The sequence below is a fragment of the Palaemon carinicauda genome, unplaced genomic scaffold (assembly GCF_036898095.1).
Source record: "Palaemon carinicauda isolate YSFRI2023 unplaced genomic scaffold, ASM3689809v2 scaffold778, whole genome shotgun sequence".
Lineage (NCBI taxonomy): Eukaryota > Metazoa > Arthropoda > Malacostraca > Decapoda > Palaemonidae > Palaemon > Palaemon carinicauda.
The window spans coordinates 20001-45514 of NW_027172069.1; the positions used below are offsets into that span (position 1 = coordinate 20001).

Here is a 25514-nt window from a genome sequence, read left to right on the forward strand (position 1 = left end):
TGTGTAGACCAGTTCCGATGCCAGAAAAATAAAACAAGAGGAACAAAAACTGAATTACGTTTCATGCACAATATTAAAAATCAGTCAATGCATTTTCACCTTTCTGGCATCTAAGGACATTTTGATAATCAACCGATAGGGAAGAAAGAGAAATAACCCTACATCCCATAAACTCGAAATCACTTCCTTCAGTAAACTATATGACTCCTGATAGCTAAAAATATCAAACCCAAAATGGTAAATATCGATCAACAACGAGAATTCACCATCACCTGTACGATGAGCAGACCAGTCAGACCTACTGTTGGATTAACATAGGCATATAGACTTGAGAGAGAGAGAGAGACGTGTCTCAAAGTTCCTACTTACTAAACTCTCAATGAGAATAACTGCCAACATCATTCATTTGAATTAAACAAAGTTTATTATTATTATTATTATTATTATTATCATTATTATTATTAAATGCTAAGCTACAACCCTAGTTGGAAAAGCAGGATGCTATAAGCCCAGGGGCTACAACAGGGAAAATAGCCTAGTGAGGAAAGGAAACAAGGAAAAATTAAATCTCTAAGAAGAGTAACAACATTAAAATAAATACCTCCTATATAAATTATAGAACTTGAACAAAACAAGAGGAAGAGAAACAAGACAGAACCATAAGACTAGACTCGAGGTGAACATGAATTTTCTCTCTCTCTCTCTCTCTCTCTCTCTCTCTCTCTCTCTCTCTCTCTCTCTCTCTCTCTCTCTCTCTCTCTCTCTCGGTGAATATTTATCGTTCTAGGTGATTGCTGGCGAAATATGATTCTGAGGGGCCCTACAACTGTATGTAGGGAGACCACAGGAATTTCGAATTAAAAGGTTTGACAATACGAAGTCACAGAACCAGTTTTATAATAATTTGGTTCAAATAAAACTTCAATATAACAGATTACGAAAATGCTCGATTAATAAAATAAAGAATTCTGTGATATGTTCAAAATAAAAGCAAATGCAGCCGTTTCTACTCCAATGCAGGACAAAGGCCTCAGACATGTCCTTAGTGATGTCTGGCCTTTGGCCTGTTTTCTTCGCCACATTGGCCAACTTCAGACTGGTGATAGTAGGAGATTTTTGTCTGATAGTTCAAAGCAAACCAACCTAGTATGGGTGCCCAGAAACGCAAACTCATCAACCTAAATTCATAAGTAATAGATTTACTTAGAATTTAAGTAGCATACTTAAAATACTCTTTATCAAATGCTGTAATATTGACACTTTTACGGCCTCATGTGTAGTTGTTGGTAATCTGTATATTTTTTCATTATTTTTCAATCATATTCTATTCATTTCTTCTATTATTTCCTTTTTAAATTGAGCTGCTTTTCCAGTTAGACCCCATAAGGTTTAAAGGCCTCTTATGAATGGCAGAGGCAAGGGACAGTGACATTGTCCTATTAAGCAGGACAATACCCTAGAGACTGACCATATTGCATATGATCGGCTCAAGCCCTTCTCAACCCATGCTAGGACCAAGGAGGGCCAGGCAATGGCTGCTGATGGCTCAGCAGGTAGACCTATAGGCTCCCCTGAACCCCAACCCCTTCTTAACTCACAAGGAGAGATTGCAGCTACCATAGGAACTAACGAGTTTGAGCAGGAACCAAACCCCAGTGTGACATTCACCAGGCAAGGTATAATTTGGATATTCCATTAAAGGACGTACATTGGATGATAATAATAATAATAATAATAATAATAATAATAATAATAATAATAATAAAAAACATTTCCCTCATCTTTCTTCTCTTCAAAAGCAATTAACACACGTGTGCAACACCTCCCCCTCCGGGACCCAGCCAACATCCCAAATTAGCTCGAATCACCCCCCCCCCCCTTCTGAACCGGAGCACGATCAGGTATCAGAAAAGACGAGGAAATTCTCAAAGAAAAAGATAGGGGATGACGGATATTTTCATATTATTGAAGAAGCAAAGGGAAGTAACTTCCTAAACTAAAACGTGTATATATATATATATATATATATATATATATATATATATATATATATATATATATATATATATATATATATATATATATATATATATATGTGTGTGTGTGTGTGTGAATCTAAAACATTGTGTTTGGTATGAAAGCTTATTAAAGTGGTAAAATTGTGGAAAGGTTTATTATTACTATTTATTATTATTATTATTATTATTATTATTATTATTATTATTATTATCATTACTAGCTAAGCTACAACTCTAGTTGGAAAAACAGGATGCTATAATCCCAAGGATTCCAAGAGGGAAAATAGCCCAGTAAGGAAATGAACTAAAATATGGAAATAAATAAACTCCTTGAGTAATGAAAAATATTATTCGACTCAACATGATGGCAAATTACTAAGTGGGAAGAAAATGCATCTAAAAAAACTGATTGCGATATGAAAACACAATTAATGTAAATTTCTAAATGGAAATGAGTTTTAGAGGAATCATCACGATTTGAGAATTATATATATATATATATATATATATATAATATATATATATATAATATATATATATATATATATTATTTACTTATATATATAAAGGGCTCTAGCTTGGCTAGTAATAATAACAATAACACAAACAATAATAATAATAATAATAATAATAATAATAATAATAATAATGATAACAATAATAATACAGTAATAATAATAATAATACCAATACATTTAATGGTAATTAAAGCTTGAACCAATGCTATTATTCTGTAAGTAATAATCATATTATATTATTACCCTTTTGATAAAACAGGTTAATGTATTCCTCTCGAATACTTAAAATAACTAATTCAATATGATGAAAAATATTTGATTCTGAAGCAGGAGTTTTCACAAGTACTATTAAGTACTATTTTCCTATACTGTTTTGGGCAGATCTGCTATCTCTGCGCCGTTATAAGGGTTATGCCTCACAGCTTCGCCTCGAAACTTCGAATCATCATTTTAAATGAAATCGGCATCAATTTTCATATTTCTCCTTCCTAAAATAGGTTTTGTCATGGCAGGAATCCATATATATAAGCCTAATTCAGAATATTGAAGGCATAAAGCCGGTATAATAGAAGCCAAATAGATATGGGTTGACGATCGCCAACAACCCAGCTTCGGACGAAATGTCCGCTAATTTTACTCATTAATCAACTTAATTTATATTATACCGGCATATTTATTAAAGTATAAGCACACGCAATAATTATATACAACGCTGCTTTGAATAAAGTATATTAAAAAGCTTGCATATAAGAATTATGGCCGATTTTACGATAGTGAATTGATTTCTCGAAAACGTAAACATTAGATGATCCAGGGTTGCCAAGTTGGCCTTTTTCGGGCGCAAAAACTTAAACTTGGCTTTTTTCGCGCTAGATACCTAAATTTGGCCTTTTTTAAATTGGTTAGCTTAAATGCAATATTTTCGGCCTTTTTCTACTATTACTATAACAAAACTCATGATCACAATTAATATTATCCGTGGTATTACTATCATTATCATTATTAGCTCATTAAGCGTAATATAACGAAAAAACGAAACAAAAAAACTACGACGTCATTACCTCTAGCTGACAGGAGGAAGCTTTAGGCCGTTGGCCTTTTTGTGTGTCTTAAAACGTTGTTTTATTCTTAAAATCCGACCTGTTAATCTCATTAGATGGAAATACATGTTATTCAAGATTAAATGTAACCAATAAAGATAATGTATAATTAAGTATAGCATACATAATAAGATTTGTAGAGTATTGTTTATCACAACGAAGGTTCTCTCGTATATTTCAGCGACCTTGACAAATATTCTCTCTCTCTCTCTCTCTCTCTCTCTCTCTCTCTCTCTCTCTCTCTCTCTCTCTCTCTCTCTCTCTCTCTCGTTATTAGCCAGGTTTATTAACATATACGACAAAATTGTATGGAAAATTTAAGCAACTAGGAATAGTTTAGTCATAACAGCATACTGGTTAAGCTACAACCATAATTGGAAAAGCAGAATGCTATAAGCCTAAGGACTCCAACAGGGTAAAATAGCCCAGTGAGAAAAGGAAAAAGGAAATAAATAACCTACAAGAGAAGTAATGAAAAATTAAAATGAAAATATTTTCAGAACAGTAACAACATTAAAATTGATCTTTCATATATAAACTATATAAACTTGAAGAAAAAGAGAAGTAAGATAGAATAGTGTACCCTCAAGCAAGAGAACTCTAACCCAAGACAGTGGGAGACCATGATACACAGCCTATGACACTACCCAAGACTAGAGAATAATGGTTTGATTTTGGAGTGTCCTTCTCCTAGAAGAGCTGCTTACCATAGCTAAAGTCTCTCTTCTACCCTAGTAATGAGCAAGGAGAAAAACAGATAGTAAAGAATTAATTCTCAAAATCATATAACAGAAATATCTATAACAAAACTGACTGGAAACAACGAAGTAATAACCACATGAAAAGTCATCTATTCTGACACTCAAGATTCTTTTTCCCAAACCGGACAGGCCCTTGGCAACGGGTACATTTATTCAAGAATTCAATTAGCACCAACAAAAAAACTGAATCGTTATTTAACACCTGAAATGCAAGTAAAATAAAAAAAATATTTGTAAATAAATTTTAGGCAAATCATGTTTTGTTCAAAGAATTAAAGGCATTATAAATTTATTTATATATATATATATATATATATATATATATATATATATATATATATATATATATATATATATATATATATATAGAGAGAGAGAGAGAGAGAGAGAGAGAGAGAGAGAGAGAGAGAGAGAGAGAGAGAGAGAGAGAGAGAGGTAATTCTAAACAATTAAGTAAACGACACACAACAAAATAATAATAATAATAACAATAATAATAATAATCTTGTCTTCAAATATTGATCATATGAATAATTTGTCTTAAATTTCCATCCATTCGTTGTTAAAAAGGAATTAGTTATCTCCTATCGTTCTTGGTCTGAAGAAGAAACTTGAGACGAGGTACTCAATCTCAAACCACTTCAATGGGGGGGGGGGAAATGTGAGACAATATTCCCACCAGCAGACTTCGATAGATAGGGAAATGCTAAGATAAAGACGAAAGGCTAAGATTAGGGAGAAGAACAAGAGATAATAAGCAAGAATAGAGTGAGGGTGAAGAGAAACCGTATAAATGAGATATATTGCAAACAGTCAGCCAAAAAGGAGAGAGAACTGAGTACAAATAATGCAAACTTGATCCTTACAATAAAAGCATAAGAGTTTATGACACAACAATGCTCTAAGCCCAAGGGCTCCAACATGGAAAATAGCCCAGTGAGGAAAGGAAATCAAGATAAACTACAAGAGAAGTTTAAGAACAATAACATCATCAAAATAAATCTCTCACATATAAACAGTAAAAACTTGAAAATAACAAGAGGATAATAACTTCAATATAACGGGAGGAAGAGAAACAAGATAGAATGGTGTGCCCAAGTGTACCCTCAAGCAAGAGAATATGTTCTGTGACACTAAGTAGTAGTATATGCCGCTGATAAAATCTACAGATAAAACACAAAAAATTAAAATTGTGTACTTACATTGGCTGATATTTGTGATGTCTGGCTTCCCAGGAATATCTCCTGCCTGCTGAAAGAAAAGATGTTTGTGGATTAAAATCCTATTCACTTTTGATCACCATGGCAGTCAGAATAGTCTCGTCACATTAATTTGTATCATACTTGCAGTATTTAATATGCAAGATATGGCATAGGTGAAATGGCAACTATAGCATTGCAAAAACAAGTTTGACTACACACACACACTCACACACAGTGGAAGATGAAGAGTGGAGAAGTATTGAATCAAAAGCTCAAGATAGAGACGACTGGCAAAATCTAACTGAGGCCCTTTGCGTCAATAGGCGTAGGAGATGAGGATGATGATATATACTGTACATACATACATACAAACATACAGCAAAATATATATACATACATATACCATGTATATACAGTATACACACATACATATTTATAACGTAAGACAAATCTAACTCAGTCTAAACCAAGCAACTCAATAACACGTCTAAACTATGCTATGATAACGATAATCAAGACCCAGTTAACGAAAATGCCTTAACAAAACTATGTACATCATCAAGTCATCAATCTCCTTGAGCAGTTTCTCCCCAAACCATACATAACACATTTCCCAAATTCCCCCCCCCCCCCAAAAAAAAAAGATAATATCTGAAACTTAGTCTTCAGACACAAACCTTATGCCCACAGTCTGCAAAAATTTGTTTGCTTCTGATGCAGACATTAGACCTGATTTATTTATTTAAGCCACAAGGGACGGCAATGTGCCCTAGGAGGGCATTCAGTGCAAATTTGCAACAATAAGTAAACCATACAATTGCCTTATGAAGTAATAGCCAAATGGTTGACAGCAAGATAGAAGGAAATGGAAACAGGTACTGTACAGTTGAATACTTGCCCTGACATTCATATTCACAGTCCTTTTGATATGTTTAAAGGCAACTCATAAATGGCAGAGGTTAGGAACAATGACAATGACCTAGAGAATGACCATATATACACATATGATCAGCACCCAAGGCCCTCCCTCTCAAGCTAGGACCATGGAGGGACAGGCAATGGTTTCTGATGAATCGGAAGGTTAATAAGTTCACCCAAAACCCAAATCCTTAGCTCACAAGGATGGGGAGGTTGCAGACACTACAAGAAACTATCCTTCTAAATAGGTACATCTTATGAAACATCTCCTTGCCAGCATAGCTTAATTATTGTGCCACTGATATGTATCGTGAAGTTGGTATGGTCACTTTTCACTCATGAAATATTTCATTTATTTTATTTATTACTTCTCATATACAATTCATTTATTTCATTACTTCCTTTCCTCACAGGGCGGTTTTCCCTTTGGAGCTTATAGCATTCTGCTTTTTCAATTTGGACATTCGCTTAGCTAATAATAATAATAATAATAATAATAATAATAATAATAAAGTCTACTTTAACAATATCCAAAGAATCACTACACCATGAATTTCACATAAACAGTTGTCCTATCTTTGATAGTGAATGTTGTTATTATTCTTATTATTATTATTATTATTATTAATATTACTTGCTAAGCTACAACCCACGTTGGAAAAGCAGAATGCTATAAGCCCAGGGGCTCCAATCGGGAATATAGCCCAGTGAGGAAAGGAAACAAGGAAAAATCAAATATTTTAAGAACATCAACAGTATTAAAATAAATATTCCTATATAAACTATGAAAACTTTAACAAACCAAGAGGAAGAGAAACAAGAGAGAATAGTGTGCCTGAGTGTTCCCTCAAGCATGAGAACTCTAAACCAAGACAGTGGAAGACCATGGTACAGAGGCTATGGCACTAGCCAAAACTAGAGAACAATGGTTTGATTTTGGAGTGGCCTTTTCCTAGAAGAGCTGCTTGCCATAGCTAAAGAGTCTCTTCGACCCTCACCAAGTGGAAAGTAGACACTGAACAATTACAGTGCAGTAGTTAACCCCTTGGGTGAATAAAAATTGTTTAGTAATCTCAGTGTTGTCAGGTGCATGAGGACAGAGGAGGATACGTAAGAATAGCTCAGCCTATTCGGTGTATGTGTAGTCTAAGGGATAATGAACTGTAACCAGAGAGAAGGATCCAATGTAGTACTGTCTGAACAGTCAAAGGACTCCATAACTCTCTAGCGGTAGTATCTCAACAGGTGGCTGGTGCTCTGGCCAATCTACTACCTATACTTGGAGCATACCTGAACACTGAGCAGTCAGGTAGTACCATACATATTCAAGATATCACCATAAACACAAACACCGGTTCTCCTGTTTGATACGGGCAAAGATTGCTTCAATCTTCGTAACCATATCCTTATAGTGTATTGAGCAAAGGTCACTTATAAGTGATATACACAAGATATATGGCTGCAGAAAAGTCTAACACAAGTATGGAGGAAATGTAAGGGGCACCTTATCAAGTTATCATTCTGTAACACGTAATATCATAAAGTCAAAAGAATGTGAATGGATTTATTTTCCATAAAGTTCATGCTACCCAAGAAATTATGTTTATTTCCTGAATACAAATATGCTGTTATAATGTATATATTCTCCCTTTTATAACACCTATAAAAAATAATTTCCTAACAGAATAGAAAGACATATGCACTGCCAAATTAAGCCTGACTTTGTGCTCGATTAGGTTTTGTCGTCAACTACAGTTGCGGCTAATATTAAACAGGGTGTTCGGCGCGGAAATGTCCTTAGTGTCTCAAGGTGTGATGTGGCACTGTATCTAACCTAAATAAACATAAGATGAGGAAAATGAAAAGGTAAAATAAAAGTAAGGGGTTTAAAGAAAGCAATGGCCAATTTTATGATGAGTTATTGAGGGGCAAGATCATTTGTGGAATAACAGATGAAAATCTAAGAGGCAGACTAATACGACAGGGTGATGTATCTATTAAAGAGGTTATCAATCAATGCTCAACTTACGAAGTTAGTGAAGAGTATAAGAAAAAATTCAATGCAGCTATTAAATCAAACAAGATTCCACTAATAAGACAAGGTAATTTATCATCTGAAGATGTAATTAATCAATGCTGAGCCCATGAAGTTAGTGAAAAGCAAAAGAAAATGTTGAATACTGCTCCATCAAATTAAACAAATTTAGATTCCAGCATTCAGTGAAAGGCACGAGAAAAGTTCAATGCTGCTATCAAACAAACAATATTCCAGCAACAATTTCACGCAGTACAGTATAGGACACAAAACCAAGCCAAGAAAGAAGAGTTTCTCTCGGGTAAATGCCAAGAAATCAATACTGTAGTAGCAAATTACGTTGCTATAGACATCCCTTTGGACGGTGGGTTTTTCCAGAGGCAGACCAAGAATGTTACAAATGGGGGCACCGCAATCCTTTTAAGATTCTGTGGACATCCCTGTGAAAGCGGCAACTAAATTCACACGGCAAAGTTGTATGCAGGGATGGGTAGAACAATCTTCCAAATCTGAGGATCGTCGAGACTAATAGTGCAGGATCATGTGCTTGGAAGTATTCCTATTCCGCTCTGATAAACTTATGCTGATATTCATAACTCTCTATGACTTAGTGGTGATGTTTTGATTTCTATTATCTACATGTGTATGTACAGTCTTATTATTACAGCTCCTCCATGTCATGCCACCAATATTTGTTTTGAGGACCACAACAGAAAGTGTGCAATCCTTGGCCAAAATTTGCATGTCATGGTGTACACTCTGCATTCTTGTGTTCAACCATGCTGTACTGTACTTTTATCTTACTGCTTTGTGTATATTACCCTGTGACATGTGCAAATATGCTGACAAATTATTCATTTATAGCACATAGACTTGGTCAAGCCTCAGTTTCCCGAGTATATGATGCAATTCAATGTATTAGTGGATGAAGGTGATGAAGTTAGCATGCTACCCAAGAGGATCTTTGACTAGATGAGGTAAAGAAGTCTTATGGCTATTACCAGGTCCTTCACCAATAGTAAAATACTTCCAATTAACAAAATATGAATTGAAGATATTTATGATAATTTCAAGTATAAACTGGTGTTTAATGTTGCGGATGATAACTGAACTTTTATAGTCCCTAAATTCATAACACTTGTGTGTTTAGAAAAACCTAAATAAAGCATAAATGGTGTTTTCTGAATAATCTGAGTTTTATTGAAAGATTTAGTTGCATTGATGGTATCTTCTTCTTAAGACATAAATATCCAGGCACTGGCCCAGTTGTACACCCAGTTAAAAAAGCACCAAACTCCTTCAATCTAGATCTGGACTCTAGGTTGAACAAAAAGGAATGGAGAAAAGAGAAAAATACCAGAGGCAAGTGGTTCTCCAGAGTTGGTAAATAGTGTAGAGTAGAAAAGGATAATACGGTTTTGAAGAGACATCCTTATCCTTTACTGTATACTTATTTTTTAAAGAAGCGTCAACAAGGTTATCAAATCCAAATCTTTTTACAGTTCTTGATGCTCAAAAAAGTTTTTGGCATCTTCCACTGGATGAGGATTCACCTAGAGTCTAGACTTTGGCCTTTTGATATATATTTTAGGAAATACTGGTATTCACGACTAAGTTTTGGAGAAGGCCACACCCTATAACTATGTCCGAGGTCAATACATGAAATGTTTGATAAAGGTTTGGTGTAACGGTTAAATTGAATGATATTCTGATTCATGGAAGCAATGATTAACAAAAGGTTAAAAATGTCTAGTACTGTACTGCAAAACAGCAATGGTTAAATTCAAATAAATTAAAGCTGGAGTCAATCTAGGTTGAGTATAACAAGTGCTAACTTCTGAGTGATTGAAACCATACAAAAAGAAAGGAAATGCTATTGGAACTAGACAAAAAGAAAGCAAAGGTTATTGAAACCAGACAAAAAGAAGGCAAAGGCTATTGAAAACAGACATAAAAAGCAAAATCTATTGAAACCAGACAAAATGAAAGCAAAGGCTATTGAAAACAGACAAAAACAAAGCAAAATCTATTGAAACCAGACAAAATGAAAGCAAAGGCTATTAAAAACAGACAAAAACAAAGCAAAATCTATTGAAACCAGACAAAATGAAAGCAAAGGCTATTAAAAACAGACAAAAACAAAGCAAAATCTATTGAAACCAGACAAAATGAAAGCAAAGGCTATTAAAAACAGACAAAAACAAAGCAAAATCTATTGAAACCAGACAAAATGAAAGCAAAGACCATTGCCAATTTTCCCTATCCACAGAACAAAAATTAGTGTCTAAGATTGGGCTAAGTATAGTACTAATTTGTCATGATATAAATAAGCCAATAAGAAATGTATTAAAGCAAGACGTTGCCTTTCAGCGGAGTGAAGCACAAGCTAAGTGCTTCCAGGAACTGAAAAAATTACTAAGTGAAGCTCTTGTTCTAATTGGGTAGTTAAATCTGTGAAAATTCAAAAGTTCAAACTTGCAGCAAATGTTTTTATGTTGAATAGACTAATATGTCTTTTTATACTCTATATATGGAATATCTGTTTTAATGTTAATGATTTTTAAAAGTTTATTCAAATTTTTCATTAATTCTTAAATCATTTATTTATTTCCTTTCCTCACTAGGATATTTTTCCCTGTTGGAGCCCATGTGCTAATAGCATCTTGCTTTTCCAACTAGGGTTGTAGTTTAGCTAATAATAATAAAAGTATTGCAATGTTGATAAACTTGTTACTCTTTTTTCCCACTGTAGTTTGTGCACTAGAAAATGATAAAACCTATAGCACAAGCTGTGCAATCCTTTACAAAATCACTAAATTATGCACAAATCAAGAAAGAGTTGTTAATATCTTTTCCTTTCTTATAGAAAAACAAACGATATTTCATGGGAAATTCAATGCTACTGTAAAGTAGGATTTGAAATATCTAAGACCCTTTTCAAAAGACTTTAGTCTATAACTCATCCCAGATTACAGAAGTTGCCAGGTTCAATGGTTTGAAAAAGTACATAATTCATCAGACCAATGGAAATATAGTTTATACTAATTTCCATGAGCGTACTGGTGTCAGAGAGGACATTAAATAGAAGACAAAACAAGACACAGCTTTGCAATGTTGAAGTAATTCACTTTAGAAGGATGGCCAGATTGTAAATGAAACACACCTGTGGTTTTAGGAATGGATGAGAGACATGCATTATTGATGGCAGAGGATAACATGGTTCATGAAAGTATGCAGACTTTTAAGCAGAATGAGGAAATTTGTAAAGCTTATCCTGTACATATGGGGAAGTGCAGAAATATCATCATTGGAAGGTGTTTAAGAAATACGAGTTACCTCCAATGGTATACATGATTAACGATTGTTATGATAAACTAATTCCAACTCCCAAAAGGAAAGGTACGTAATGAGAATACATTTTGGAAAGGTACGTTATGAGAATACAAGAGCAATTACGGGAAGGTGTGTAGTTTGTTGTGGGTTGGTATATCCTGCATGTGAAGAATGTACGGATGAAGAAGTGAATGTTCCAGTAGTCCCAATATATGATGCAACTAGAATGTGTAAATCTGTGCATCATAGTGCCATTGCCCTATCAAGCACAATAATGCCCTGGATACTGACCATATTGCATATGATCAGCGCCCAAGCCCCCTCTCCATCCAAGCTAGGGCCAAGGAGAGACAGCCAATGGCTGCTGATGACTCAATGGGTAGACCTGTAAGAGTCCCCCAAACACCCCTATCCTGAGTTCACATGGATGGTGAGGTTGCACCGACCAAGGAATTTGAGCGGGACTTAAATCAAGGATGCTACAACCAGGCCACCACAACAAAGTAGAAGTTTTTTTTTTAAAAATGATTATGTTAGGAAACAAAAAATATATATATTTGAAGATTGTGATCCATCCCTGATCATCTATCTACACAGTGCCCAATATTACGGTAATTCATACTTTTCAGCCTGAATACCGACATAAACATTTGTTTTGACCCGGAATCATTGAACTTTTCAAATACATAGTACAGCAGAACACAAAGGACCAAACAAATTACCCATTACATTCTAAGGACATTTAATTGTGATTTTAATATTTTTCATACATTATAATAGTTTCAAACCACTCCTTTTAAAATCTGACTGTACCAATTTATGTTCCAATAATAGCCTTAGCCTTTCAACTGCATAAATCTATCGATCAGCTGATTAATAAATTCATTCATTCTTACCTTGGTTGAAACCATGAAGCTCTGCACTATCTCGGTTGGGCTGGGCTTACACCACCCAGACACTAGCCCACTGTGCCATTCCCCAGTGGGAGCGCAAGTGGGGACTCGAATGAGAGCTTCAACCCGGCTATCTCACCTGAAATTAAAAATATAGATATTTTTATTCATTTTGAAAAGAAATTTAAATCAGCATAATTAAAAATGAAATACAGTAGTGTTGAATGGTAAAATTCCTCCTGGTATGTAAAACTAAATGCTGGACAATTAATGATGTCTAAATACAGTACTCTCTAATTAAATATGATTATGAAAATAGGATTTTCAATAATAATAATAATAATAATAATAATAATGAGGCACATGAATTTGCCTGAATGATACATGAGGAAGACCAAAGAAAGGGTTTATACGTGAATATGGATGTGCCAAGCAAAGCATGATAAAGTACAGTATACAGGAAGGTGATAGGTTAGGAGTGACGAGTAATATTATGTTTGCGAACGTATATGATGAAAGGTATGATTCAGTTTATCAAATTCAGCAATGAAAACTACAAATTTAAAAAATAATTTCTATTTTCCTAGCTATACGGAATCATTTCTTGGGGTTAGCTCCAACGCACAGTTGTTACGACATAATTGAAGAATTATTGTGGACCCAGCAGCCTTGTATGGCTGTGAGCACACAGCCGCTAGCATCAACACACTGATGCTCATGGTGCGACCACAAGGCTGCCAGGCCCACGGTAATTCTCCAATCTGGCAGTAACAGAAATGCATCGAGATAACCCCAATAAAGCATAAAGAATTTTACCAGTAATAGGAACAAATGGAAATACAAGACATTGAGAAAACTAAATTGAGTTAAGCTAAATGAAAAGAATCTATAGAGTATGTTGTTGGAATGATGATTATTAAGTCTGGGAGATGAGGACTTATGAACATTAAAACTGCCAGTTTAAAACAGCTATGGACAAAAACACCATTATCTATCAGATCCTGTCACTTTCCACAGCCTGTTACAAGAAAGAGATTGAGGGGCAGTGAATGAATAAATTAAAGAATAATTGATTGTCAATTACCTGGCATCATAACTTTAATGGCCTATACCTATAGGAGTATCTTTAATAAAGAACTAATAGAAAGGGTTATGAGATGACTATACTCGTAATAAAAGAGATTTCAAATGTGTGTTGTACACGAGTGCGTTTGTGTACTGTACTATTTAGTACATTGGGGATGAGAGTGTTCATGAAGCTGGATTTAATATGACTCGGAAGAAGAGTACACCAATAACATTTATAGCAGCTGAAAAGCACATTCAATTTAAAAACCTGTTAAGGACCAGCTAAACACCAGCTGTCTTTCAACGATCTTTGAATATCCAAGAAGAGTTTTATTGATATGGATATGATAATGAACAAATTAATTGTAGGGCATATGCAGTTAGTGAATGGAGTGCTAAGGATGCTGAAAGTGAGGTGAAAGGCTTTACATGTGCATGATTAGGTGAAGAAGAAGAATTTTCAGGACAAAGCAAATACATATGACCTATATAATTCTAATAGGCCTTCTCCATCATGAGGCTCGATACTACACAGTATTCTACAAGTTTTAATCCAGTTATGACCAAGTTGTGGAATGATCTTCCTAATCAGGTATAGTTGAATCGGTGGAACTTTTCAAACTCGAGGCAAATGTTCTCATGTTGAACAGACTGACATAAATCTCTTAGTATAGTTTATATATGTAAGATCTATTTTAATGTTGTTATTGTGTTTAAAACATTTTTTTGTTTTAATGTTGTTAATGTTCTAAAAATATTCTATTTAAATTATTTGACTTCTTTTCATAGTTTATTTCCTTTCCTCACTGGCTAGTTTTCACCGTTGAAGCCCTTGGGCTTGAAGCATCCTGTTTTTTCAACTAGGGTTGTAGCTTAGCTAGAAATAATAATAATAATAATAATAATAATAATAATGATGACGATGATGATGATAATGGTGGTGGAGAACGTTGACCCTATTATTTTCTCCCAAAGGGCCGATGATGATAAGCAATGTGAAGGGGCAGCATTTCAAGACTTGATTATGTTTTGTAAGGTGTAAAAGAAATGGTTAAGGATGGTCTTTCTATGGTTCTATTCAAAGTACGAATGAATCAGAGCATCAAAGTAATAAGAGATCTATTTACAAAACAAAAACAATTCAGTATCATGAACATTAATAGGTACAGTATCTGGAAGAATTAAAAGCAATGCAAACAGTGATGCTTTTTTGAAAGATTTTGATAGCTGTATGAGAGTGGGGTAAGAGTACATTCTGGAAAAGTAACCTTGCGTATAAATCTGAAAGCGTGAACAAAAATTAGTGGATTACATTTAGTGTGTTCGAGTTGTCTTCATTTCTAATGTGGATTGACTAGACAGATTTGAAGATTTCCTTGGTGAATGCTAGTCCGATACGTGATGTAGCTTGGAGTCGGATGTTCCAAAAAGAGGAGCAAGTATTGTTTGAAAATACATGAACCTGGACTGGGTCATATAGCTACTTGGGAGGGAATGAAGTCGAAAGTAAATATATGGGATATGAAAAAGGATAAGCATAATTTTGTTGTTCTGAGAGATGAGTAAATGTCACATTCTTTTTTGAGAAAGAATGATACAGGAATGGATGTGGAAAATGAATTATTGATGAAAGAGCATAAGATGGCTAAAAGAATTCAGAGTGAGTGGCTTTGTAATGCTAATTTTTCACGGAAGAATGAAGGAATTGTAATCATTGGAAGATGTGGAAGAAATTAGTTATACCAAACATATATGACCCGCAAAATTGTAACGAGAAATGTACTCCTACTTTTATATGGAAAGGGATGTAAAGAGAAGATTTGCTAGAAGCCTTGTAATTTGCTGTATAATGTTATATCCTGTGTGAATGTAAAAGCTTTTTCAATGAATGGCACAATTGGAATGTGGAGGACTGTGGATGATATTTTTGGTCATACACAATGAGAAAGTTCAATTTGTAAATCTGCTGTATATTACAATACTGTAAGTGATGTTTATTATTATTATCATCATCATTATTATTACTATTTTTATTATTATTACTATTATTATTATTACTTGCTAAGCTACAACACTAGTTAGAAAAGCAGGATGCTATAAGCCCAAGGGCTCCAACAGGGAAAATAGCCCAGTGAGGTAGGGAAATAAATAAAGTCTTTTAAGAACAGTACCAACATTAGAATAAATCTTTATATGAATTATAAAACCTTTAACCAGAGGAAGGAAAATAAGATAAAATAGTGTGCCCTGCCCGATTGAACCCTCTAACAATAGATCTCTAACCCAAGACAGTGGAAGACCATGGGTACAGAGGCTATGGCACTACCCGAGACCAGTGAATGAGTGTCCTTCTACTAGAAGAGCTGCTTACCAAAGCTAAAGTCTCTTCTACCCTTACCAAGAGGAGAGTAGCCCCTGAACAATTACGGTACAGTAGTTAACACCTTGTTTGTCAGAAAGGAAAACTGAGTGTATATGAGAACTTTATATATATTAGTTAAGAAATATAAAGCAGAAATAAAAGAAACTTAAGCCTATAAATCAACTATTCTATGATATTTTAAATCAAAGTCATTCTTACCTTTAACATCTGAATATTTGTCCACAGGGGAACAAAGGTCTTTGTATGCCAGTCCAACTACAAATTTTCTTGATTTTTTAATCCATCGTCATCTCTTACTTCCCTTCCTTGTATCCACCATCTAAGGAAATGTAAATTTGCATTATTAAAAATAAATGATCCTAGGCAAAACAGGATGTCTAAATACCCCCAAAATAATTAGAATTGTCCATTTAGTTTCATGTGGCTACTATAAAGGTATGGTCAAAAGACCAGTATGCGAAGAACTGAAAAGAGGAGACAGTTCAAGTCAAAGAAGTTAGACAGCTTAGGTAGAAAGAAACTGGAGGTAGATGGAAATGGTTTGGGCATGCTCTTTGCATTCTCCAAGAGAGATTAGTTCACCAATGTTCAGCTGGGTTTCACAAGGCACTAGTACAGTTGGAAGACCCAGGCCTACATGGCTAAAGACTATGAGGCGTGAAGTAAGAGATAATGAATGAAGAAGTATTGATTTAAAAGCTGAAAATAGATACAACTGGCGAAATCTAACCGAGCCCCTTTGCATCAATAAGCATAGGAAATGATTATGTATATTGAAGAATAATCTATGCAAGACTTAAAAAACACTACAAATACATTTGCATGATTAAAGAACTTTTTTTTTAAATGTTCAATAAACACCCGTACTACATTCATTAGTTATAGATAGAGAATTCTGTACCAAAAAAAAAACAAGCATTTTTCATCCTTAATTATTTATCATTAATTTGATTTATTCATTCTTCATTTCATATGACAGAATTATATGAAATCTGGCAGAAATTGTACAAGGCAAGTGACATTAGAGAGAGAATATTTAGCATTAATTAGAAAATGGAAAAATCAGAAGAAAACATACACTAGTTTAAATAGATTGAATTATTTCAATACTTAATAAGCTTTCATGTTCTAAACCCCTCTGAAGTATAAGAAATCTTGGGGAAATTGCACAAGTCATAACATTAGAGACAGATTACTTGGCATCCTGCCTAGTATCGGGAAAATCAAACTCTAACTAATCTAAATAGAATGAATTATTTCAATACTTAACCGGCTTACATGTGCTAAACCCCTCAGCATTTTAACCTAGGAGTTCAGCATCATGATAAAACTATTATGCAAATACCATTTATGGACCCAGCAGGAAAATCCAAAGGCCATGCTTAATAATGACATCATACAATCCTGTTTACAGCGATTGCAATATAAGCCAAACAAGCCCAAAGTCGAAGGGATACTGGTGCTACTGGCTTAATAGGTAAAAAAGAAAGTTTAGAGGTGAAGGGTAGCTTGACTTGAGTTACTTTAAGTGATTGATGACACTGGAAAAGCGTATGCACTATTTACCTAAAAGAAGACCTTGAAACTGAGCATCATAACCATAAAATGTACAACAAACACTTTGCCAAGATGCGAAGGCACTCATAACTACTTTTGACTTTATCAAAAACACGACAGAAGAAGATAAGGACCCATATAATAGGTGAATGCTAAGCTGATCATTCACTAACCTTTTAGAGAGAATTGAGAAAACATATCCCCTATAAACATTTGCATCTCTACCCTAATTCTTTTAGCTTAATATTGCCTGAGATTAACAATTTAGTACATTTACCTTCTGGATACTTTCCAGAGAGAATCCTTTTGTATGGTACAGCATTTTCCAGATAGGCTACCATAGAACTTGCACTCTACTTTCTTCAGCTAATGCTATCCATTAACTAGATCCTTTGAACCCTTAGAATGTTCCCATTATCCTGAATATCAACATCTACAACCATTGCATAACACACACAAGCCTATTAGGTTATAAACCTCAACTATGTTACTCAGTAAGAGTACGAATGGAGAAATACCTTACGATCAGTAAAAACAATTATTTCCTGCAAATTTGAACTTCTGGAGATTATTCCACAATCTGGTTACAGCTGGAATAAAACTTCCTGAATAGTATTGAACCTTAAGATGGAAGAGGCAAGACTATTGGAACTAGCTGCATACCAAGTACTACATACAGCATGGTACAGTCGGCAAAGATCTGAAGTGAATGATAAGTATGATGTATTATTGGGGCATAAATTTCTGAATACAGACAGAATGATATTGCATCAAGTTTAAGAAATTATTGAAGTAAGGCTGGGCGAGTATATAAGCACTTACTGCACTTGCAAGTTAAGAATAGGAATCTTAAAAGAAAATTAGTTATATGAAGCTTAAGCATATGCTATACAGATTATGAAATAAACAGGACACAATCATTGCATGGCAAGTAAGAAGCTGGGGGAGTAGGAATCTGGGTATAAAAGGGAATAATCAAGATATGTTTTATGTAGACGAGTCTAAAGTAGATTATAAAACGAAGCTTATGGCGCTAGAATCGGACTGAATGATAAATGTGGAAGACCAAAGAGGGCTGTTACAGGTGACTGTGGACGTGCCAAGGAAAAGATGAAGGAGAAGTATACAGGAAGGTGATAGGTAAGGGAGGACTAGTACTGTAATACTTGTGAATGTTCATGATGAAAGGTATGTTTCGGGTGATCATTTAATGTCCAGTCAATTCTAACAATGAAAATGCTAATATAAGAAGTTGAGAAAATTAAGTTGAGTCATAATTTGAATAAAAATGAGAAGCAGAATGTATAAAGAATGTTGTTGATAAGACGATCAAGAAGTAGAATGTGTATAGTATGTTGTTGGAAAGATTATCGTGAAGTAGAATGTAAACAGTACATTGCTGGAAAGACAAAAGTATGTAGTAGAATGTATATAGTATATGGTGTGTCATTAGAAAGACAATCGCTTGGTCAGAAAGATGATTTAGAGATGTTAAGGCTGGTAGTTTAAAACAGCTTTGAGTGAAAACACTACTACCGTATCTATCAGAGACCATGTCATTTTCCAAAGCAGTATTGTCAAGACTTACAAAAAAGGGGTGCGTTTACACCAGGTCATAGTCCATGATATAATATAGTCTAATTGTACCTGTGTGAAAGACGGATGGAAGTTTTTGATGCGTATTGATTAAAGAGAGGTGAATGAGAGGGACTGTGAAAAACAGGTTTCCAATGTATATTGTATTAGTACAGTATTTATATATAGCGTGCACAGGATGAAAGTGTTTATGAAGTTCGATTCAGTTCATGGCTATTATCAAAAGCCAGTTTGTGCACAACCCAATGAAAATATTTACCTATAATGGTGCAGAGTTTTTGGGAAAATCATTTGAGAATATGTTGCAAGAATGCATACTTCAGCATGTCAACAATTCCTTATAATCCAAGAGCAAATGGGTTGGCTAAACCTCAGTTCAATTTGCAGTGAAAGTTTTTTTATATTGATCAGGCTTACATAAGTCTCCCTTCATAGTTTACAAATGAGATCTATATAAATATTAGATATCAAGATATTTGATATTCTGCATTCACTACTTCTCCTATAGTTTATTTCTTTATTTCCTTTCCTCACTGGGATATTTTTCCTGTTGGGGACCTTGTGCTTATAGCATCATGCTTTTCCAACCAAGGTTGTAGCTTTGCTAGTAATAATAATAATAACGAACATAGAGAGAATATAGAGTGAAATATTGCAATGAATGGACAAGAATGAATGAAAGGAATGGGACTTGTATACAAAAGGTCCACAACTTACAACCATTTAACTTACAACTATTCAGATACGAACACAAATCCAATTGAAATGAATGTCAGATGATGTGATGTATCAAGTGTTTTTATACTATAATAAGATCAAGAAATAACATAATAAAAACATTTCCAATCCTGGTATTTATTGAAGGGCATGAAGCAGCCAGGAATCTGCCAGAAAGCTATCAGCCACTGGGCATCTCCCCTCCACAGGGTCTGTAAAGGAGACAGCACAAGGCACCCTGTATCTGAAGTTGCTGACATGACTTTTGTAGCTGGAAATTATAGGCATGGGAGTCAGGTTAAGCCTACCCTACGCCAAAATCTAACAACATTTGAATTACAAACAGCTGCTTGGAACCTATTAAGTCTGTAAGTCGAGGAACTTTCTGTATTTGTAAAGCTTTGGAGGATGCGAAATTACCAGGGAACAACGATAGCAAGACGGGCGTTAGGGAGATTTGGTGGCGTTTGAATCTGGATATAACATAATGAAGAATGAAGCTATGATTGTGGTGGATGGACCTGAAGTAGATTATAAAGTGAAGAGTGTGGCACATGTACTGTATTTGATGGAGTGATATATGTGAAATTAAAAGTGATTATGGATACAGTAGTCCTAAAACATAATGAAGAATGAAGCTATGATTGTGGTGGAAGGACCTGAAGTAGATTATAAAGTGAAGAGTGTGGCACATGTACTGTATTTGATGGAGTGATATATGTCAAGTTAAAAGTGATTATGGATAGTCCTAAAGATGGAAAAGTATATAAGTAGGAAGATGAGTTAAGCATATTGAGTACATTTGTGAAAGTTAGTGATGAAAGGTGTGTTTCGGTCTATCATTTAATGAGCAGTGGAACCCTGCCTGCAACAAGATTGGGAACATAAAAAGGAGAAAAACAAAATGAATCATAATTTGAATGAAAACAATAAGTAGAATGTGTATACAGTAGCACGTTGTGAGAAACCAGATTTGAGAGACGGAAATATGAACAGAATCAAAAATAGTTTTGGGCAAGGTGAAGCGACGAGTAGGAGTACAACACAGCCGGACTCAACCTGCCTAAGTGAAAAGCAGTGATACGCTAGGCTAGCAGATTAGGGAAATATCCCCCTATATTCTACCTTGTGTTGAATCATACGGCCATCTCATTTCACACTGAATGCAATGTCTCATTTAATGACACAGTTAGATTAGTTACCCAGCGTCTAACAGTGATAAGCTCGTCACCAAAACATGAGCCCGCTATGGTCAGCATGAAAACGACTTACAAAATACAGGTACTATAATTATCATTATTACTAGCTAAGCTACAACCCTTCTTGGATAAGCAGGATGCTATAAGCCCAAGGGCTCCAACAGGAAAAATATCCCAGCGAGGAAGAGAAATAAGGAAATAAACAAACTATATGAAAACAGTAACAATATTAAAACATATCTTTCATATGAAAACTATAAAAAGAGACTTATGTCAGCCTGTTCAACAGAAACATTTGCTGTAAATTTGAACTTTTGAAGTTCTACTGATTCAACTACCCAATTAGGAAGATCATTCCACAACTTGGTCGTAGCTGGAATAAAACTTCTACAATACTATGTAGTACTGAGCCTTATGATGGAGAAGGCATGACTATTAGAATCAACTGCATACCTAGTGTTACGAACAGGAGGGTACGGTCTGGGAATATCCGAGTGTAAAGAATAGTCTGAATTATGAAAAATCTTATGCAACTTGCATAAACTAATTGAATGATGGTACCAAAGATTAATATCTAGATCAGGAATAAGAAATCTAATAGACCGTAAATTCCTGTTCGACAAATTAAGATGGGAATCAGCAGCCAACGACCAGACAGGAGAACAATACTCAAAACATGGTAGAATAAAAGAAATAAAACACATCTTCAGAATAGATTGATCATTGAAAATCTTACAAACAAGACTGCCTTCCGTTGCCTTTCAGCAAATGAAAAAGACATTACATTTTAGAACAGCATTGATGAGATGTACAAGACGGAATTCCTAGTTGATATGGGCGAAGGCAAATCATTTGTTCCAGCCAACCTAAACCATTGACTGAACCGAGCCCAACACCCTACATATGTCTACCAAAACATGGCGCCTCAATAAAGACAAATGGAACCAGAAATATGGTAGAGTTCCATGGGAAAACATACAGCTGGAAATTCATCACTGCATGTGGACACTTCATCAGTAGTGAACTCATCTTCGCATTACTCAACAGATTTTCAGATAATAAAAGACATGCTGGTACGGTAGATGTGTCGAGGCAGCAACTCGTTCAGAGAAATACCCCTGTAGCCCCCATCCCTCCAAGGGCAGCAAAAAGCTCCCTGCAGGAACCACAAATATCTTAGCCCCTTCAGGATTTTCCCAAAGTATTCAAGGACAACCCCCAGCAGGACCCCACAGCTCTATGAAAACCCACACCAAGTCATATTGTTACAGAAGGACCCCCAGTTGAAGCATGCTTCAGATGGCTGGGTCCAGACAAACTAGCCAGAAGGGCAATTATTCAATGACATGGAGCAGGCAGGAATCTGCCAGAAAGCTATCAGCCACTGGGCATCTCCCCTCCACAGGGTCTGTAAAGGAGACAGAACAAGGCATTCCTGCGGTGACTTAACGCTCAAACAGTAACAGACAGGTACCCTGTATCTGAGGTTACTGACATAACTTACCAGCTCAAACAGCAAGAATATTCTTGAATATCAATCTCCTAAAAGGGTACTGTATAATATTACCAAGTCCCGGATGCAAAATAGGATGTAGAAAAGATGGCAATAATCACCCCAACAGGGACATACTTTTAATCATGGCTGTTTTGGCCTTCAAAATAAGATGCCACCTTTCAACGCCTTATGGGCAACCACCTCAGAGAATTACCCTGTTACATTGTTTACGTTGGCAACACCATGATCATCAACCCTAGCAAGAAACAGCACATCAAGGGCACCCGCCACCCGTTGAGATACTACCGCTAGTGTGTTATGGGGTCTTTTGACTGGCCAGACAGTACTACTTTGGATCCTTCTCTCTAGTTACGGTTCATTTTCCCTTTTCCCTACACACACACACACTGAATAGTCTGGCATATTCTTTACATATTCTCTTCTGTACTCATACACCTGATAACACTAAGGGCTATTTGGAACTTTCCAACCCTTGACCCCCAGGGGTTATTTTTTTTTTCAAGCACATTTTGCAGTACTGTATATCTTTTTTTAAATTGCTCTAACAGCCTTAATTTTTGTCATAGAGAGGTCAGGTTGGTCTCATTCTCTTGGAAAATGCCTGAAGTTTTTCAAAAAAATTATCAAAATTTGCAAAATAAAAAATGTAAATGGCAGGTTTTTGCAAGGACGTACCAGTACGTCCATGGGGGTAAAGGAATGAGTTTTGTGAAACATACCAGTATGTCCTTTAGGGGTAAAAGGGTTAATATACAAAAGTGGGTGTAACTTGAAGAAATATACAGCAAGAAATAAAAGAAACTTAAGCCTACACATTAACTATTCTAAGATACTTTGAAATTCAAGTCATTCTTACCTTTAGTATCTGAATACAAGTCCAATGAGTAACAAAGGAGTCAGACATATTCTTCCAGTTCCTCTTTTTCTGTCTCTTATGTTTTCATCTGGAATGAAAAAGATATTTCTATTAATTCATCATCTAAGGAAATATAAATTTGCATAATTAAAAATAAATGAACAAATATTAATTTCAACATTTAAAATTGATCTTAGGCAAAACAGAATGTCTAAATACCCTATCCAGAAAAAATTAGAATTGTCTATTTAGTTTCATGTGGCTTCTATAAAGGTATGGTCAAAGGACCAGTATCCGAAAAACTGAAAAGAGGAGACAGGTCAAGTCAAAAAAGCTAGACAGCTTAGGTAGAAAGAAACTGGAAGGTACACATGGAAAAATAGCCCAGTTAGGAAAGGAAATAAGGAAATAAATAAACTACAATTAAAAGTAAATACCTTAAAAACAGTGGCAATATTAAAATAGATTTCACATATACGCTAAATAACCTTCAAAAAACCAAAAGAATCAAAATAAAATAGAATAGTGTGCCCGAGTGTACCCTCAAGCAAGAGAACTCTATCCATGACAGTTGAAGACCAAGGTTTTGAAATAAATAAGTAAATACTAATTGAATGACGGTACCAGAGATTAATATCTAGATCTCCTGTAAAAAAGAAAAGTATTTTAGGAATAGCAATGGTATAAGCAATAACATAGGCTAATTGACCACACAAGCAAGACAATCAAAAGCAGCTTACAGAAGTACTATTAAGTTTAAAACATACATTCCAAGAGTGCTGGGTATACTAGTTTAAAAGGTTATTTTAATCAACAGCATAAGATTTTTTATCATAGCGTATTCAAGGAATTCAAATAAATGTTATCCGCTTAACCCTTTTACCCCCGGGCTATTTGGAACTTTCCAACCCTTAACCCCCAGGGGTTATTTTTTTTCAAGCACATTTTGCAGTATATATCTTTTTTTAAATTGCTCTAACGGCCTTAATTTTCGTCATAGAGAGGTCAGGTTGGTCTCATTCTCTTGGGGGTAAAGGGATGAGTTTTGTGAAACGTATCAGTACATCCTTTGGGGGTAAAAGGGTTAATATACAAAAGTGGGTGCAACTTGCTAAAAGCTATTCCAGCAGATATTGAAAGAATTATCAGCCATATATCTCTCTCCATTGTAGTGTTTATATACCTAAATAGTATTGTAATGTATATTAAATCATTCATGTGATGATTATTCATTGAAAATAGAAAACTTTCTGACTATACGCTTCACAACTAGTATATTTTGCAATTCTAACATGTTTTCCGAGTCACATAAAACAATCTAGAACTGCATTTGAAGGACTTGTAACCATAGTACAGTAGACATTTAAGAGTGGGGAATTGTAACATTGTAGTAGCTACACTGTACTACAAAATGTGCAAATAAACAACTGAACACAGTTTTATCATCTTAAAATATGAGGTTGTATGTATAACAGTGGCCACCTGTATGTACGATGACTTTCTTAGAATACGGCAGTGTAAGGGCAATCGCAGAGGGATGTTAGCCCCCGTTAGGCAAGTAAGGACATGGCTTGTAGGTTAGGTTAGGTTAGGTTAGGGGGGTTAGGTTAATTGGTGTCCATTTTCTTATACACACAGGAGTAACTGGCCGCTAATATGCAAAGGGTCCAAAATTCTGTTTTTGACACGAAATTACCGAGTTACCCCCCTGACCTAATATTACCACATCTTGTTCCAAAACTTCTAACAAGGGCTGTGTCTCAGAGAGAGAGAGAGAGAGAGAGAGAGAGAGAGAGAGAGAGAGAGAGAGTTGTGTCTTGCCTAGCCTGTCTCAGGATACGACA

General features: G+C 35.1%; 1 long non-coding RNA gene across 2 annotated transcripts in view; it reads right to left on the minus strand.

Annotated features, from left to right (window-relative positions):
* Nucleotides 1-25514, minus strand: part of LOC137637478 (uncharacterized) — a 70150-nt gene that overhangs the window by 2926 nt on the left and 41710 nt on the right. For both annotated transcript variants that reach the window (XR_011043648.1, XR_011043649.1), the window contains 4 exons: nt 23671-23758; nt 16428-16548; nt 12782-12917; nt 5600-5648 (listed from right to left, as the gene is read on the minus strand). This is a non-coding gene — a long non-coding RNA (uncharacterized lncRNA). The remainder of the gene's footprint in view (nt 1-5599; nt 5649-12781; nt 12918-16427; nt 16549-23670; nt 23759-25514) is intronic.